A 17172-nucleotide genomic window follows, 5' to 3' on the forward strand; every position below is an offset into this window, starting at 1 on the left:
TATCTTGTTAATTTGCTTATTAGCCAATAGTTTACCGGACTTTTCCCCGTGAGCATAAAATTGGCCTTTATTTCTTAAAATCCGTTGTTCAATCGAGTGTGTAGAAAGAAGGTCAAATTTAGATTTTAGTTCAGTTCTTCTTCTGAATTGTTCCAAGTCTCTATTTTGGGGAAGGTTTAAATCAATTTACTTAATTGGATTAATCAAATCTAATCTTTCTTCCCTCCCCCTTTTGTTTTATTGGCTGTATAAGAAATGATTTGGCCATGTAGGGAGGCTTTCATAGTATCCCAAACCATGAAATTTGAAACATCTGGGGTTGAGTTGACATCAAAGAAAAATTGAATTTGGTGCTCTCAAAAAGTCAAAACCTCTTTATTATTAAATTATAGGGTATTAAAGCCCCCACTGATTTTAACACTTGACGTATTTGGGAATTTCAAATTTAAAGAGATTGGGGCATGATCTGAGGTGACTTTACTTTGATATTCACAAGCTTTAACCGTTAATTAGCTGGTTGGCTATAAAAAAAATAATCAATGCTTGTATCGGCTTTCTGAATGGTTGAGAAAAAAAGAGTAATCCCTCAAGGGAAGATTCAAAAATCTCCCTACCTCAGACACTCCCATATTAAATAAGAAGGAGTGGTTTGTTAAAACCAATTTCGAGAGATTAGTTTTTTTTCATCCTAAAATTGTGTTCAAAGAACTATTAAAATCCCCACCTAAAATCATTTGGAAAGGTCCAGTAAAAGACAGAAACCTTTTCAAAAAATGTTGGGTCATCCACATTTGGAGCATAAATATTGGCGAAAACCACTGGTGTATTCTGTAGTGTCCCAGTAAGAATAATAGCCCCCCCATTTTATCCATTCTACTGTCATGCAGGATAAATGGTACATTCGGCTGGTATTAAAATAGAGACGCCCCTCATTTTGGCTTCAAAGGTTGAGTGAAAACTTTGACCCTTCCATTTAAACATTCATTTGTCTTTTGAATATGTGTTTCTTGGAAATATGTAATAGCTGCCTTTAAATATTTATTGTTTGCACTAGAATCCTTCATGTTCCATGAGATCATTTGAAGAGGTTTCATCTTTAACAATGTATTTGAAGATTTTGCAATCGAAATGAGAACACTGAGGGTGCATGGATTTAAGGCTAGATTTTAATAACCCTATGGTTGGCTCATTCAGAAAATCATGAGCTGCAGAATCCAGGGACCTTGGCTGTTTGGATTCAGAATGGGCTTGCTTTCAGAAAGCAGGGTTTGGTAGTAGATGGAACATATTCTGGCTGGAGGTCAGTAACGAGTGCTGGTCCACTGGGATCTGCATTGGGACTCCTGCTCTGTGATTATTACCAATGACTTGGATGAAGAAGAGGTGGGTTAATGTTTGCAGATTATTCAAAGGTTGGAAGTGATGTGAATAGTGGACAAGATTTTGTATGTCATAACAGGGTACAGACAGGATGAAGAGTTGAGTGGAGAAGTGGCAGATGGAGTTCAATCCAGATAACACAGAACCATAGAACACTACAGCACAGAAACAGGCCCCTTTGGCCCTTCTAGTCTGTGCCAAACAATTTTTTATGCCAAGTCCCAATGACCTGCTCCCAGTCTATTGCCCTCCATACCTCTCCCATCCATGTACCTGTCCAAATTTTTCTTAAATGTTAAAATTGAGCCCACAATCACCACTTCAGCTGGAAGCTCAATCCACACCGCCACCACTCTCTGTGTGAAGAAATTCTACTTCATGTTCCCACTAAACTTTTACCCTTAACCCATGTCCTCTGGTTTGTATCTCACCTACCCTCAGTGGAAAAAAGCCGACCTACATTTATTCTGTCCACCCCCTCATAATTTTAAATACCTCCATCAAATCTCCCCTCATTCTTCTAAGCTGCAGGGAATAAAGTCCTGACCTCTTGCAGCTAAATGCATGGATAAAGAGATGGTGTGCAGGAGGAAGGGCTACAGGTTTCTGGATAATTGGGCTCTGTTCCAGGGAAGGTGGGGCCTGTTCCAAGGGGATGGTTGGCATCTGAACAAGAGGGGAGACTGATACCCTTGTGGGTAGGTTTGTTAGTGCTGCTCTGGTGGGTTTAAACTAGATTGGCAGGAGGAGGGGAACCAGAGTGTTAGAGCAGATAGTGAGATAGAGGAAGGTCTGGCAGCTCAATGTTTCGGGGTTCCGATGTTTCAGATGTGATAGAGGGGGAGGGATGAGGGGGGAGGAATCAGGGAAAATATCACACTCCAGAGGGCTTGTCTACAGAGGCCATATGCTAAGGAATGGGAAAGGTATGAGTGCACTAATGGAGTTGTATTATAAACTGCCCAATTGGAGTTTGTCAAATGTGTTCAGGGAAGTTTTCTAAATCAATATGTAGAGATACCAACAAGAGAGGATCCAAGGGAAGTTTTCTAAATCAATATGTAGAGATACCAACAAGAGAGGATCCAAGGGAAGTTTTCTAAATCAATATGTAGAGATACCAACAAGAGAGGATCCAAGGGAAGTTTTCTAAATCAATATGTAGAGATACCAACAAGAGAGCATCCAAGGGAAGTTTTCTAAATCAATATGTAGAGATACCAACAAGAGAGGATCCAAGATTGGATTGCCTATTAGAGAACAAGAAAGGACAGAAGTATGTGTAGGGGAACATTTTGTGTCCAGTGACCATAACGTCATTAGTTTCAAGTTAATTGTGGATAAGGATAGGTCTGGCCCTCGGGTTGAGGTTCTGAATTGGAGAAAGGTCAATTTTGTGGAAATGAGGAAGGATCATGGAAGAGTTGATTGGAAGAAGATGCGGCAAGTGGAAGGTATTCAAGGGCAAGATTTTGAGGGTGCAAAGTTTGCATATTCCTGTGAGGATTAAAGGCAAAATTAACAGACATGGGGAACCCTGGTTTTCATGGGATATAGGTGATATGATTAAGAAGAGAGATGTATAACCGGTATAAGCAACAAGGAGCAAACGAGGTACTTGGAGAGTATAGGAAATGTCAGAGAAAATTAAAGAGGGAAATCAAGAGGCTAAAAGAAGACATGAGGGGGCTTTTCCAGATAATGTGAAGGTAAATCTGAAGGGTTTCTACAAGGATATTAAGAATAAGAGGATAACAAGGGACAAAATTGGTCTCCTCGAGCAGGGGTGTCAAACTCAAATTCACGGAGGGCCAAAATTAAAAATTTGGACTAAGTCGAGGGCCGAACTAAATATTTATTGAAAATTTTCAACAACATCTGCATGTTTTCTCTTCTTTCAACATATGTTAAACTTTTTCTTATTAAAATAAATGTTTAATAATAGTTTTGGATAAACTCTTTGCAGAAGCATTAACAAATGAGAAATAAAATATTCAATAAATAATATTTCTCTCTAGAGGATTTGTCAAATGTTGCTAGTGTGCTGTCGAATAGTAAAATCTGAGGGCTATTGAGAATGTGGGAGAATAACATGATTCCTGAAACAATCAAATGGGTGACTGATTGTGGGCATGAACTCTAGCAGGGTTATTTGCCATGCCCTTTTTCCATTGGTACAGATATCCTTTGATTTACACACTTTTCAAGTTTTATGCCTAATGAGTTTGTATCCAGGTGCAGGACCATTTTTAACCAGGAATATATTTATTACTGTGACATGAAACTATTGGAAGATCGTTTTATCCTGAGATTAAAGTTCATAATCCTTACTCAGGCCAGTGTGCGGGAGGGCGGGGTTTGCGGGCGATCGGGTTGGACAACGACAGTGCGGGGGCATCGGCTCTCGCAGTAGGGCGGCATCTCGGCGGATCAGTGGTCCCGTCACCGTGAGTCGCGGATCGGCCTGCGGCAGGGAGGGGGAGTGGGCAACGGTCCTGGCGAGGTCAGGCCCGAGGCCTCCAGTTCCGGGCGCTGGGAAGCGGCCTTGGCTTCCCCTGACACCGGCCAGGCCCCAAAATAGAGTCCACGGTGAGTCCCTGCAACGTAAACAGAGGAGGTGGGGGCGATTAGCAGGCTGATGCCAATGCATTCTGGGATTTGTTGTATTACTGTGCATGCGCTATACTGGTGCGGCGGCCAGCGGGCCACCTCTAATACATTTTTGAAATGATCTTGCGGGCCAAATATAATTATATCCCGCGGGCCAGAGTTTGACATGTGTGCCCTAGAGGATCAGAGTGGTCAACAATGTGTGGAGCCTCACAAAATGGGGAGATCGTAAACAGTTTTTTGGCCTCAGTATTTACTCAGGAAATTGACATAGTGCATACGGATGGAAGGGAAACAAATAGAAGGGTCATGAAACATAAGGAGATTAAGGAGGAGAAGGTGATTGTTGTCTTACAGAAAATAAAGGGAGACAAATCCCATGGGCTGGATATGATATTCCCTTGGACCTTGTGGGAGTCAAGTGTTGAAATTGCAGGGGTCCTGACAGATATATTCAAAATGTCCTTTGCCACAGGAGAGGTGCCACAGGATTGGAGAGTAGCTCATGTCCCACTGTTTAAGAAAGGCTCTAAAAGTAAGCCAGGTTAACTATAGGCTAGTGAGCCTGATGTCAGTAGTAGGTAAATGAGGTCGTGTTTAACAAATCTTGTAGAGTTTTTTGAGGAAGTTACCAAGAAAGTAGATGAAGGAAAGGCTTTGTATGTTGTCTACATGGACTTTAGTAAGGCCTTTGACAAGGTCCCACATGGGAGGTTAGTTCAGAAGGTTCAGACACAAGGTATCCATAGAGGGATTCAAAATTAACTGTGTGGGAGAAAACAGAGAGTGGTAGTGGATGGTTGCTTCTCAGACTGGAGACCTGTGACTAGAGATGTGCCTCAGGGATCAGTGCTGGAACCATTGTTGTTTGTTGTCTATATCAATGATCTGGATGATCATGTGGTCAATTGGATCAGTAGGTTTGCTGATGAGACAAAGATTGGAGGTGTAGTGGACAGTGAGGAAGCTATTCGAAGCTTGGTGAGAGATCTGGACCAACTGGGAGATTGGGCCAGTAAATGGATGATGGAGTTTAATGAAGACAAGTATGAAGTTTTGCATTTTGGAAGAGCAAATCAAAGAAGAATGCACACAGTAAAAGGTTGGGGACTGAGGAGTGCGGAGGAGGAAAGATACCTGGGGATACAGGTACATTGTTCCCTGAAGGTGGTGTCACAGGTGGACAGGGTTGTAACGAAAGCTTTTGGCATCTTGGCCTTTATAAATAAGAGTATTGAGGATTGGAGCTGGGATGTCCTGCTGAAGTTATCTAAGACATTGGTGAGGACAAGTTTGGAATATTGTGTGCAGTTCTGGTTGCCTTCTTGATAGCCTACTACTCCTGCAAACCAACCTTGGGGATTCATACACAAGCTCTCCCAAGTCTCTCTGCAGAACAGAGCACATTGCACCATTTCAGAAACTCAATCCTTGTCATGAGAACAGCCTTTGCACTTTGAGAGATTAATTGCAAGGGGAAGGTATTCAGTTAATGGCAGGACTCTTCAAAGTATTGATTTTCAGAGGAATCCAGCATTGAGGCTCATTGCTTTTTGAACGTGGCCAGATAAATGGGGAGTGGTAGGTGTGAGAATCAGATGCAACAGTGGTGTTTAAGAGGCTTCTAGATGGACCATGAAGGCGGGAACATCCATTGGGTGCAGTGGCAGAGATTTAGTTGGATCTGGACATGATGGTTGGTGCAGACAGAAATGTCATAGGCTAGTTCTTGTGTCCCACCAGTCTCCGTTCAATGACTATTGGGAAACTTTAATGAATTTGGATTATTATTCCAAAATTCTCTCTCACAGAAATTCCAATTGTTTGGCCAGGCCTATTTCCCAGTACAAGGTCTCGCACGGCCCATTCCCTGGTGGAATGGTCAACAAGCTGCTTGAAGAAACCTTCCTGTTGCAAATTCTGCCCCATCAGAGCCTCTGTACACCAAGGACCTTCTGGTCAATTTTGAGAAATTTGATGCCCCCGAATACAACAAAACTGTGGCTTTTGTAACTTTCCATAATTTGTCTGAATATCTGGACTTTGAACATAACATGGTCCAGGATGTTACAACTTGTTCTCTTCAATTATTTTGCTCCATGATCTTCACCATAAACATTATTTTGATAAACCTCACCCTCTCCCTGTGGCTCTACACCAAGAAGGTCCTTTAAAACCTGAATCCAGTCTCATGGGATGTTCCTTTATCCTGCCTACCAGACTCACCTTTCTACCCTCTGCACGCCCTCCCAAGGCCGCTCCTGCATCATGTGTTCCAGTGTTTTGCTGAGATCTGGTTGTACTTGATGTCTTTGTGACTGCTTCCCTTTTTAGGGCCCATGGAGATCTTACAATGAGGGAGGTGATGCAAAAGATGCACGCATCATCGTCAGACAGAGAGGAACCGGCGCTCAGATTGAGCTGCACATCCAGAACATTCTGGAACTCGGCCAAGACAAGCAAAAGGTCGCAGGGACTGTACTATTCCTGAATGTGGTTGACATTCTCTGAGGATTCAATGTCCATGACATAACCATTGGAGAGCAGCCATCCCTTTCATCTCAGAGGGACCCATGTGCCAGAAGAACCTTCCAGCAGTTGGCATCTTCTCCAAAACAGCATCTTCCCAATCACTCTTTTCTGGATGACTTTTTTGTGATGCCTGCTGCACTAACTAGTCAGAAAACTTCTCGTCATTGAAAATCTCCTGTTTCTATTACAACAGAAAGTTTAACAATCTAGTCATTGTAATCGAGAAATGAAATAAGCAACTGTACAGAAGATAACTTGTTAAAACTGGCCCAATGTAGAGGGTCAATAAAAGAGAAATTAATATATACGAACCTGATCAATGATTTTCTGCAACAGGACACTGAACACGACAAATCTCATCTTGGGGATTGCTCTATCCGGTCTGACAACGGGGTACAGTACTGTGGGGATGGGACTGTCACTGTATAACCCTGGGGTACAGTACTGGTGGGGTCTGGTCTGACAACAGGGTACAGTACCAGTGGGGATGGACTGTCACTAACACCGGGGTACAGTACTGGTGGGGACGGGACTGCCACTGTGTAACACTGGGGTACAGTACTGGTGGGGACGGGGCTGTCACTGTTTGATTGGGGGCACATTAATTAGATAAATGGATAGGAGAGTGAAACTCCCGGATGGTGTGCTGCCTCCCAGGACGCCTCTGATCGAGTTCATAGCATTCTGGAGGGGGTAGGCGAGCAGCCAGATGTTGTGGCCCACCTGGGGACCAATGACATAGTTAGGAGTAGGGATGAGGTCTTGAAGAGGGAATATAGGAAGTTAGGGAAGGAATTATAAAAAAAGGGACCTCAGGGGTGGTGATCTCAGGCTTACTGCCTGTGCCACACACCAGAGAGGATAGGAATAGGAAGTTGTGGCAGATGAATGTGTGGCTGAAGAGTTGGGGCAGGGGGCAGGGGTTCAGATTTGTGGATCATTGGGATCTAATCTGGGGAATGTTTGACCTGTACAAAAAGGATGGGCTGCACCTGAACTGGAAAGGAAATCAGTATCCTGGCGGGCAGGTTTGCTAGACCTGTTGGGGAGGGTTTAAACTAGTTTAGCAGTGGTGGGGGAGGAGGGCAGGTGGGGTGTGAAATTAGACTGTGAGGGTAGAGTAGAAGGACAAAGCTTGATGCTATGTGCTCTGAGTTGGTGAGGAAAGGCAAGCAGGGGTCAAGACATAAAAGGAACCAGTTAAAGGGGTTGAAGTGTGTCTATTTCAATGCTAGGAGTACTAGAAATAAAGAGGATGAACTTCGAGCATGGATCAGTACATGGAACTATGATGTGGCCGTTACTGAAACTTGGCTGGAGAATGGGCAGGATTGGTTCGGGGTTTAGGTGTTTTAAAAGGAATAGGATGGGAGGTAGGAAAGGGGGGGGGAAGTAGCATTACTGGTCAGGGATAGTATCAAGGCTGAATGGGGAGGACACTGCAGAGGGAGGGTCCACTGAAACAGTGTGGGTGGAAGTCAGAAATAGGAAGGGAGCTCTCACTGTGCTGGGAGACGTCGACAGGCTCCCGAATAGCCCTCAGGACCCCGAGGAGCAGATCAGCAGGCATATTTTGGAAATACTGGGTTGTAGGGTGATTTCAACTTCCCTAATATTGACTGTCACCTCCTGACTGTAAGAGGGATGGATGGGGCTGAATTTGTCAGGTGTGTTCAAGAAGGATTCCTGACACAGTGTGTGGACCAGCTGACGAGAGGAGAGGCCGGACTGGATCTAATTCTGGGGAATGAACCTGGTCAGGTGGTGGACCTCTCGGTGGGGGAGCATTTCGGTGAGAGTGACCACAACTCCCTTAGCCTCAACATAGCTATGGAAAAGGATAAAAGCAGACAAAATGGGGAAGGGCTAATGACAATGGGACGAGGCAGGAACTAGCGAGAGTAAATTGGAAACAGATGTTCAAGGGTGAAAGCAGAGAAGTAATGTGGAGGAAGTTTAGGGACCACTTGTGCTGGGTTCAGGATAGGTTTGTCCCACTGGGACAGGGAAAAGATGGGCGGAAAATGGACCCGTGGCTGACAAAACAGGTGAAGCAGCTGGTCAAGGGGAAGAAGGAAGCATTTGTTAGATATAGGAAGCAGGAAATAGGAAGGGCTCATGAGAAATATATGGTCACCAGGAAGGAGCTTAAGAAAGGATTTAGGAAAGTTTGAAGGGGGCATGAGAAGGCCTTGGCTGTAGGATTAAGGAGAACCCCAAGTCATTCTATGCGTATGTGAAGAACAGAAGGATGACAAGAATGAAGGTGGGGCCTGGAGCCAGAGGAGGTTAGGGATGACCTAAATGAATATTTTGCTTCAGTATTCACAAGAGAAAAGGATCAGGATCAAGGTGAGGTTGGAATAGAACAGGCCTGTGTGCTGGACAATGTGGAGATTGAGGAAGAGGAAGTGTTGGATCTTAAAAACATCAAGATTAATGTCCCCAGGGCCAGATGCGATATACCCCAGGCTGCTATGGGAAGGGAGGGAAGAGATGGCTGGGGCAGTAACTATGATCTTTGAATCTTCTTTGGCCACAGGGGAGGTGCCAGAGGATTGGAGAATGGAAAATGTGGGCCCCTTGTTTAAAAAGGAGAATAGGGAGTGTGATCGTACAGATTCTATCATCAATGTGTTTTCTGTACAGATGTTAGTGTAGGATGACTGTGATTGGCTGAGAGTGTAGCACCACCTACTGGCAGGTCTTAAAGGATTGCTCCTAGCCAGACCAGGTCATTCTGGACTAGTCGACCTACTTGTGATATGCTCCAGTCTTTTAGTTAATAAAAGCCTTGGTTTGGATCAACAAGTCTTTGGTTCTTTCGACACACATTACAGGGAGAACCCTGGGAATTCTAGACCGATGAGTTTATGTCATTGGGTGCAAACTATTGGAGAGGATTCTTAAGGATGGGATCTCTGAGTATTTGGAGAAGTCCAGTCTACTCCATGACAGTCAACATAGCTTTGTGAAGGGAAGATCGTGCCTAATTGAGTTTTTTGAGGAGGTAACAAAAGAAATTGATGAGGTGGTAGATGTGGTTTACGTGGATTTTAGCAAGATATTGGACCAGGTTCCCCACAAGAGACATGTCCAGAAAGTCATGAGTCATTGGATCAGTGGAACCTTGGCTGTGGATAAAAAATTGGCTTGTAGGAAGAAAGCAGAGAGTAGCAGTGAAAGGAAAGTATTCTGCCTGGAGGATGATGACTAGTGGAGGGGCCGCTGGGATCTGTTCTGGGACCCTTGCTCTTTGTGATGTTTATAAATGACCAAGATGGAGGCAGAAGGATGGGTAAGTAAGTTTAAAACCATAGAACACTACAGTACAGAAAACAGCCCATTTGGCCCTACTAGTATGTGCTGAAACAATACTCTGCTAGTCCCATTGAACTGCACCTAGTCCATAACCCTCCAGACCGCTTCTATCCATGTATCTTTCCAATTTATTCTTAAAACTCAAGAGTGAGACCACATTTACTATGTCTGATGGCAGCTCGTCCCACACATTAAGTTCCCCTTAATGTTCTCCCTAAACCTTTCCCCTTTCACCCTAAAGCCATGTCATCTTGTATTTATCTCTCCTAATCTCAGTGGGAAGAGCCTACACACATTTACTCTGTCTATACCCCTCATAATTTTGTAAATCTCTATCAAATCTCCCCTCATTCTTCACTCCAGGGAATAAAATCCGAATCTGTTTAATTGTTCCATGTAACTCAATTCCTGATGTCCTGGCAACATCCTAGTAAATCTTCTCTGCACTCTTTCTATCTTATTGATATCTTTCCTGTAGTTCAGTGACCAAAACTGCACACAATTCTCCAAATTTGGCGTCATCAATGTCTTATCCAACTTTACCATAACAGCCCAACTCCTGGACTCAATACTTTGATTTATGAAGACCAAGATGCCAAAAGCTCTCTTTACAACCCTGTCCACCTATGATGCCACTTCCAGAGAATTATGTATCTGTATTCCCAGATCCCTCTGTTTTACTGCACTCCTCAGTGCCCAACCATTTCCTGTGTATGTCCTTTCTTGGTTTGCCCTTCCAAAATGCAACACCTCACACTTGTCTGCATTAATCGGCCATTTATCAGCCCATGTTTCCAGCTGGTCCAAATCCCTCTGCAAACTTTGAAAACCTTCTTCACTGTCCACAACGTCTCCAATCTTAGTGTCATCTGTAAACTTGCTGATCCAATTGACCACATTATCATCCAGATCATTGATATAGACAACAAACAACAATGGTCCCAGCACCGATCCCTGAGACACATCACTAGTCACAGGCCTCCAGTCTGTCTCCACTCTCTGTTTTCTCCCACATGGCCAATTTCAAATTCCTCTATGGATACCTTGTGTCTGAACCTTCTGAACTAACCTCCCATGTGGGACCTTGTCAAAGGCTTTACTAAAGTCCATGTAGACAACATACAAAGCCTTTCCTTCATCTACCTTCCTGGTAACTTCCTCAAAAAACTCTACAAGATTTGTTAAACATGACCTACCATGCACAAAGCCAGTTTGACTGTCCTTAATCAACCCATGTCCAAATACCTGTCTCTCAGAACTCCTTCCAATCATTTACTGACATCAGGCTCACTAGCCTATAGTTACCTGGCTTACTTTTGGAGCCTTTCTTAAACAGTGGGACAACATGAGCTACTCCAAATCTGTGGCACCTTGCCCGTGGCTCAGGACATTTTGAATATATCTGTCAGGGTCCCTTCAATTTCAACACTTGTCTCCCACAAGGTCCGAGGGAATATCATATCCAGCCCAGGGGATTTGTCTCCCTTTATTCACTGTAAGACAGCAATCAACTTCTTCTCCTTAATCTTATGTTTCATGACCCTTATATTTGTTTCCCTTCCCTCCGTATGCACTATGTCAATTTCCTGAGTAATACTGAGACCAAAAAAAAGATCTCCCCATTTTGTGAGGCTCCACACATAGTTGACCACTCTGATCCTCTAGGGGACCAATTTTGTCCCTTGTTATCCTCTTATTCTTAATATCCTTGTAGAAACCCTTCAGATTTACCTTCACATTATCTGGAAAAGCCCCCTCATGTCTTCTTTTAGCCTCTTGATTTCCCTCTTTATTATTCTGACATTTTCTATACTCTCCAAGAACCTCGTTTGCTCCTTGTTGGTTATACCGATTATACATCTCTCTTCTTCTTAATCATATCACCTATATCCCTTGAAAACCAGGGTTCCCCATGTCTGTTAATTTTATCTTTAAACATGCAAACTCTACTCCCTCAAAATTTCTCCTTTGAAGGCCTCCCATGAACTGAACACGTCCTCGTCTGAAAACAGCATCTCCCAATCCACTCCTAGATCTTTTCTCCTTTCCACAATATTGGCCTTTCTCCAATTTAGAATTTCAACCTGAGGCCCAGACCATATAACCATATATAACCATAGAACCATTTACAGCACAGAAACAGGCCAGTTCGGCCCTACTAGTCTGTGCCGAACATCTTCTGCCCCCCAGTCCCACTGACCCACATTTGGCCCATAACCCTCTTCACCTCCCCCTAAACCTTCCCCCCACTCTCACTCTATGCCCTTTTGTTTGAATCACCCCAACTCTCAGTGGAAAAAGCCTGTCCACATTGACTCTATCCGTCCCCCTTATAATTTTGAATAACTCCATCAAATCACCCCTCATCCTTCTACACTCCAGGGAATAAAGTCCCAGCATGGAACTCAAATCCTGAAACCCCGGCAACATTCTCGTAAACCTCTGCACTCTCTCTATACTGTTTATATCCTTCCGTAATTCAGGGACCAAAACTGCACAAAATATTCCAAATTTGGCCTCACCAATGCCTGAAACAATTTCAACATGACATCCCAACTCCTGTGTTCTATTCTCTGATTTATGGAAACCAACATACTAAATGCCTTCTTCAACACCTTATCTATATGTGATTAATCTTTTAGAGAATTATGTCCCATGACTCCTCAATCCCTTTGTTCCACTTCACTCCTCAATTATCTACTATTTAACGTGTATGACCTATTTTGATTAGTCCTACCAAAATGTAGCACCTCATATTTATCATATTAAATGCCATCTGCCATCGTTTAGGCCACTCCTAACTGTCCTATATCACCCTGTAAGCTTTGATAATTTTCCTCACTGTCCACAACATCACCAACCTTTGTATCATCTGCAAATTTACTAATCCAATTTACCACCCTATCATCTAGATCATTAATATATATGACAAACAGCAGTGGACCCAGTACCGATCCCTGAGGCAAATCCACTCATTACTGGCCTCCAATTCAATAAACCATTTTCCACCACTTCTCTCTGGCATCTCCCATCCAATCATTGTTGAATCCATTTCACTACTTCATCATTAATACCCAATGCTTCCACCTTCCTTACTTACCTCTTATGGGGAACCTTATCAAAAGCCTTACTAAAGTCCAAATTGACAACACCCACTGCCTTCCCCTCATCAACCTTTTTAGTAACCTCCTTCAAAAACTCTACAAGATTTATTAGACATGATCTACCACGTAGAAAACCATGCTGACGACTCCCAATTAATCCCTGTCTTTCCAAGACATATATACCATCACTAAGAAAAGTTTCCATTAATTTACCCACCACCGATGTCAGACGTACAGGCCTTTAATTACCAGATCTACTTTTGGATCTTTTTTTGAACAGCAGATCAATATGGGTCACCCTCCAGTCCCTTGGCACTTCCCTCATGGCCAGTGACATTTTAAATATTTCCATCATGATCCATCAATACTCTCATCACATTACCTATCCTAGGGAATATTTTGCTGGGACCTGGAGATTTATCCACCCTGATCTTTTTCAATGGAGCCAACACGACATCCTCATTCATCCTTATTTTCCATGAGCTTCCTACATATTTCTTCATTTCATCTGGCTCAATATTCTTTTCCTTAGTGAATACTGAAGAATAAAAATTGTTTAAAATTTTACCCATCTCCTCTGGCTTTTTTAAAAAAAACACTCCTTATATTCCTCGAGCAGTTCATCCCTTCCCTGCTGTTCCTACCTGTTGTTCACATCCCTCTTCCTCCAAACCAAGTTCCCAATATCTTTTGAAAACCAAGACTCCCTACAGTTTCTAACCTTTCCTTTAATCCTCACGGGGACAGACCAACTCTGTGCTCTCAGAACTTCTCCTTTGAATCTCCCTCCATTTATCTGCTACATCCTTCCCTGAAAATATCTTATCCCAATCCACACCTTCCAAATCTTTTCTCATCCCCTTCAAATTTGCTTTCTTCCAATCAAGAATCTCAACCTTTGGCCCATCTCTATTCTTTTCCATTACTAGCCTAAGACTAATAGTATCGCAATCACCAGACCCAAAGTGTCCCCAACACAAGCCTCTGTCACCTGATCTACCTCGTTCCCTAATAGGAGATCCAAAACGGCCCCCTCTCCAGTCAGTTCTTCCACATATTGATTAAGAAAACTTCCCTGAACACACTCAAACTCGACCCCATTCAGCCCCTTACTGTATGGGTGTCCCAGTTAATGTTTGGAAAGTTGAAGTCTCCCACAACAACCATCTTGTGTTTATTACACATATACACAACTTCCTTACAAATTTGCTCCTCTAATTCCCTCAGCCCACTCGGTGGTCTAGAATACGCTCCCATTAATGTATTCATGCCTCTGCCATTCCTCAATTCTACCCAAATAGCCTCACTGGATGATCCCACCAAACCGTCCTGCCACAGCACTGCTGTAATGTTCTCTCTAATAAGCAATGCAACTCCTCCACCTTTTATCCCCCCGGTTCTATCAGGCCTAAAACAACGGAATCCTGGAATATTTAACTGCTAAACATGCCCTTCCTGTAACCAAGTTTCACGGATGGCCACAATATTGTATTTCCATATGGCCGTCCACACCTTAAGCTAATCCTCCTTATTTACAATGCTCCTTACATTCAATAGATGCACTTCATACTCCTTTTGTTACCATCTACTTTGACCTTCCTCCTCCATTTATTTTTACATTCTGTTCCCTCCATTCCTTCCAATCCAGGTGTTCTTCCTCCCTAATCTCCCACTCTCATTCTGATTCCCACCCCCTGCTAAACTAATTTAAACCCTCCCCAACAGCTCTAACCATCCTTCTCCATAATTAACTTGAAACTAATGGCATTATGATCACTGGGCTAAAAATCCTCCCCTACACATACTCTGCCACCTGTCCTGTCTGGTCCCTAATAGGAGATCCAGTGTTGCATCTTCTTTCATTGGTACATGGATATATAGATTTAGAAAACTTTCTGAACACATTTGACAAAGTTTGTAGATGATACAAAGGTTGGAGGAGTTGTGAATGGAGCTGAAGGTTGTCAAAGGTTACAAGAGGATATAGACAGGACGGAAAGTTGGGCAGAAAAGTTCCAGATGGAGTTCAATCTGGTTAAGTATGAAGTGATGCGTTTTGGAAGGACAAACCAGAAGGTTGAGCACAGGGTTCATGGTCAGTTACTGAAGAGAAGAGTGTGGTTAACAGAGGGACCTTGGGGTCCAAATCCATACACCCCTCAAGGTCACCACATAGGTTGATAGGATAGTTAAGAAGGCCTATGGGATTCTGGGATTCATTCATAGGGGGATTGAGTTCAAGAGTAGAGAGGCCATGTTGCAACTCTACAAATTTCTGGTGAGACCACACTTAGAGACTTGTGTTCAGTTCTGGTCACTTCATTACAGGAAGGATGTGGAAGCTGTGGAGAGGGGGCAGAGGAGATGCACCAGGATGTTGCCTGGATTGGGAAATAAGTCTTATGAGGCCAGGTTAGCAGAGCTGGGCCTTTTTGAAGTGTTGAAGGATGAGAGGAGACTTGAGAAAAAAAACTACAAAAAAGATATATAAAGAAGAAACAATATACTAAAAAAAAATATATAGATTGAGTTGTTTTGCTCTTGGAAACACTCGAAGATCTCACCTAAAAACATTTGCACAAAAAAAACATAGTTCATTCAGGGAAAACTGAATGGAACCAGAGGAATCAAAGAAATTATTTATAAATTTAATTCTAATGTTTGAGCATATGGGCTCCAAATCTGTAAAAAAAAAGTAGAATATTTACTTCTCAAATTATATATTATTTTTTTCTGACAGAATTCAGCTTCAATCTGTTCACCGTCTTCCTAAAGAAACATCAGATTCCAAATTAACAGCAAAACACTGGAGCTAATCTAACAAATTTTAATTGAGAATCTGATAAATCTAATTAAGGAATTATATTTCCAAACTTTCTTATCATAAATAATCCAGGATTTAACGGAAAAACAACACCAGTAACTTGTTGCAAAAAATTACAAATAGAAATCCAAAATGGTTTGACTTTTCAACAGGACCAAGTTGGGTATAAAAAAGTTCCATTTAAAACACTGATCTGAAATATCTGATTTCCATTTCTTCAGTTTTTGAGGGATAATCTGCAAAGATGACATGTTGGGTACCATACCCTCATTTTGATGGCAGGGTGAATGAACTATAGGAGCCGACATGTTATGGACAATACCGCCATCTGGTGTTGGGTGTACAAACTATAGGAGCCCACATGTTGGGGGACAATACTGCCATCTGGTGACTGGGTGAACAAACTTCAGGAGCCCACATGTTAAGGATAATCTCACCATCTGGTGTCGGGTGTATAAACTATCGGACCCCACATGTTAGGGACTATACCACCATCTGGTGATGAGGTGAACAAACTACAGGAGGCCACATGTTGGGGACAATACTGCCATCTGGTATCAGGGTGTACAAACTATGGGAGCCCACATGTTGGGGACAATACTGCCAACTGGTGTTGGGGTGAACAAACTACAGGGGCCCGCATGTTGGAGACAATACTGCCATCTGGTGCCAGGGTGAGATCAGGATCACCTGGAAGCAGAGATTGTGATAGATCAGAGCTTCAGGGATCCAGTTACCTCAGAGATAAAGGCAGCTGGGTGACTGTGAGGAGAGTCAAGGCAGTTGGATACAGTTGGCGGTAACAATCTATCAGGGTGACCTACCAGGTCCAAGTTGTAGTAGTCAGTATCTGGCATTGAGACTGGCCCCTTGGCTCAGAAGCAAAGGAGGGAAGAGAGGAATGCAGTTGTGACTGGAGATTTGAAATTAGGAGGACAGACACGAGAGAAAGTTGGGAGAGATCGATTATCCCAGATGGTTTGTTGCCTCCCTGGTTCCAGGATCTGTGATATCCAAATCAGGTGCTCCCGATTCTCAGAAGGGAGGGTGAGCAGCCAGATGTCACGGTCCATGTAGGGACTAATGACGTGGGCAGGAAGGGTGAGGAGATCCTGCAGGGAGAGTTCAGGGAGTTAGGTGCAAAGTGGAAGGAGAGTCCAGGGTTGCAATCTCAGGATTGCTACGTGTGTCACGTGCCAGCAAGATGAGAAACACAAAGATAATCCAGTTTAACCCATGACTAAAGAGATGGTGTAGGAGGGAGGTCTTCAGGTTTCTGGATCATTGGGCTCTTCCAGGGAAGGTGGGACCTGTCCCAACAGGACAGTTTGCACCCGAACTGGAGGGGGATTAATATCCTTGTGGGTAGTTTTGCTAATGCTTCTTTGGGGGGAGGGGAGT

At 43.2% G+C, this 17172-nt stretch overlaps 1 protein-coding gene across 1 annotated transcript in view; it reads left to right on the forward strand.

The window, feature by feature from the left end:
* LOC138752014 (plectin-like) overlaps positions 1–6827 on the forward strand; it is a 168924-nt gene extending 162097 nt beyond the window's left edge. The window contains 1 exon segment of the mRNA XM_069915172.1: positions 6325–6827. The gene's annotated coding sequence lies outside the window, so the exon portion shown is untranslated.
* The last annotated feature ends 10345 nt before the right edge of the window (positions 6828–17172 follow it).

Source organism: Narcine bancroftii, chromosome 1 (genome assembly GCF_036971445.1).
Source record: "Narcine bancroftii isolate sNarBan1 chromosome 1, sNarBan1.hap1, whole genome shotgun sequence".
NCBI lineage: Eukaryota > Metazoa > Chordata > Chondrichthyes > Torpediniformes > Narcinidae > Narcine > Narcine bancroftii.